General features: G+C 42.7%; 1 pseudogene; it reads left to right on the top strand.

Moving 5' to 3' along the window:
- Positions 1-2394, top strand: part of LOC103259178 — a 5534-nt pseudogene extending 3140 nt beyond the window's left edge.
- The last annotated feature ends 283 nt before the right edge of the window (positions 2395-2677 follow it).

The following is a 2677-nucleotide window of genomic DNA, read 5'->3' as shown; positions in this document are numbered from 1 at the left end:
CGGCCACTGCACTCCAGTCTGGGCAACAGAGTGAAACTCCAACTCAAAAAAAAAAAAAACAAATTGTTTTGACCTAGCAAGTCCAGTTTTGACAATTTAACCATTTATATTCTTACGTGTGTATACGATTTTGGGACTCAGTAACCAGTGCCCCAAAATATGACATTTTGACATGCTGAACTGAAGAAGACTCAAGGTCTCTGTGTCCTCCCCAACCCCACCTTCTCTCCCAAAGAAGTTGGAGTTTCTTTTTTTTTTTGAGTTGGAGTCTCACTCGGTCGCCCAGACTGGAGGGCAGTGGACGCTTCCGGCCACTGCAGCCTCGCCTGCTGGGCTCCAGCGATTCTTCCGCCTCAGCCTTCCGAGTAGCCAGAATTACAGGCATGCGCTACCACGCCAGGCTGAGCCACCGAGCCGGCAGTTGGAGTTTCTTTATCGGCCTAAGCTCCAGACCCACAAGGGAAAATAGATTTTTTCCCCTCCCTGTAAGACCAAAAACATAACCACACCTAAACAGAACCTTTTTCAAGATAATGACTGCCTCCAAGGCTTATTTAAATTCCAAAGAGAACTATTTACAAGTTAATTTTTGTTTCTTGATCCAATCATTCTCTCTGGTAATCATTCATTTTTAGCCGGGCTTGGTGGCTCAGCCTGTAATCCCAGCGCTTTGGGAGGCTGAGGTGAGTGGATTGCCTGAGCCCGTGGGTTCGAGACCCACCTGGGCAACTTGGCGAGACCTCATCTCTACAATAAATCAAAAAATTAGCTGGGCATAGTTGTGCATGCCTGCAGTTCAGCTGCTTGGAAGGCGGAGGCGGAAGGATTTCCGGGTTTGGTAGCGCGTGCCTGTAGCTCCAGCTACTGGAAGGCTGAGACGAAATGATCGCTGGAGCCCAGCATTCGAGGCTGCGGTGGCCGGCAGCGGCCACTGCACTCCAGTCTGGGCCACGGAGTGAGACTCCAATTAAAAAAAAAAAAAAAAATTTAAAAAATCATTTATTTTTTAATTAAAAAAACCCTTTTTTTGAGTTGGGGGTCTCACTCTGATGCCCAGGCTAGAGTGCAGTTGCATGATCATAGCTCACCGCAGGCCCAACCTTCTGGGCTCAGGCAATCTGCCTCAGCCTCCTGAGTAACTAGGACTGTAGGTACATGACACCACACCTGGCTAAGTTTTTTATTTTTTGTAGAGACAAGGTCTCGATATGTTGCCCAGGCTGGCATTCCTGGGCTCAAGCAATCCTCCCACCTTCACGTCCCAAAGTACTGGGATTATATGCATGAGCCACCACATCCTGGCCCCTAGTAAACAGTCATTTCACTCTGTAGAATACCTCTTCTCACTTCCCCATACCTGTTTTACCAAGCCTATATTCCTTTTGTAACCTCAAAATAGTAAACTTCTGTGCCTTCCTGGGAGGTTGGGTCTTCATTCTGAAGTCTTTCATGTATACTCATTAAATAAATTTGTATGCATTTTCTCCTATTAATCTGCCTTTTGCAAGGTGATTTTGCAGCAAAACTTAAGAAGACCAAGAGGTTTCTTTTGCCCGTGCCAGCTCTGGCATGTCCTTCTTTCTTTTCTCCCTTCTCGCTCTAATAAACTTTGTTAAAAAAAAAAAAAAAAGAAGAAGAAGAAGAAGGCGGCCAAGGGGGCCAGCTCCCCCTTGGCCCATACAACAAAGACATACTTACAAAACTGTTCATTGCAGAATTAAATGGAGCCTAGTAGACTAGAGTCATAGTTGTTTATCATCCTGAGATTTTCGATGGGATATTGTGCAGCTATTGGTTTAAATGGGCTATAATACACACATTAATCTAGAAAGATATTCTAGATATACCATTAAGTGAATGAAAAATAAAGAAGGCAAAAGACATTTTGAAGGCTTAAAGGCTATATGTGTGGGTGTGCTTTGACAATTCTGAAAGAACACTTGAAAACCCTTGGTGTGTCTGGAGATCTGTGTTGGGAAGGCGTGCTATCTGACTTTTCTTCATAGCATTTAAAATAAGGACATGAATTTCAATTAAATTTTAAAAAAATATCTCAGTGCCCCAGTGACCAGGAGCTTGTGTGCTGAGAGGATGTCCGAAGCCAAGGTGGCTGGTGCCTGAGAAGGAAGCAGGTGTTCTGGACCAGTATCCCAGAGGAAACAGATCAAGTGGAAGGCTCCCTCAGGGCTTTCTAGAGTGGGTCTTCAAGTGACAGAAGCCTCACTTTCGTCTGGAGAAAAGTAGCAATTTGTTGGTCCATCTGAGCTGTCTGCTGTTTATTCATCAATTAGCAGAAGAGTCCAGGCCAACGCTTGTGAGAATAAGTGTGAAGTCTTTAATAAGGAGCACATACAGACTACAGCAAAGGTAATTCTAAAGAAGGACAGAGGTTAGAAGTAAAATAAAACATTCTTTAAAATTACATGATGTATTATTTGAGGTGGTAACAACTCATAAAGGCATTTTTACATATTAATTAATAGTATGGATTATTAAAATATTGGTTGGTTCAGGGAAAAAAATTATGCACAAAAATAAGTTAATACCAAATATCTAAAGGGTAAGAATTCTAAAAGTAAAAGCACAAGAACAACCAGGAGGGAAAAGATTCATCAATTATTTTTTTATTTTTTTATTTTTTTTTGAGTTGGAGTCTCACTCAGTCGCCTAGACTGGA

This window comes from Carlito syrichta, unplaced genomic scaffold, assembly GCF_000164805.1.
Source record: "Carlito syrichta isolate Samal-C Ts95f unplaced genomic scaffold, Tarsius_syrichta-2.0.1 Scaffold302555, whole genome shotgun sequence".
Classification (NCBI taxonomy): domain Eukaryota; kingdom Metazoa; phylum Chordata; class Mammalia; order Primates; family Tarsiidae; genus Carlito; species Carlito syrichta.
Note: the sequence above shows the minus strand (reverse complement) of the source record. Positions and strands in the feature narration are given on the sequence as shown.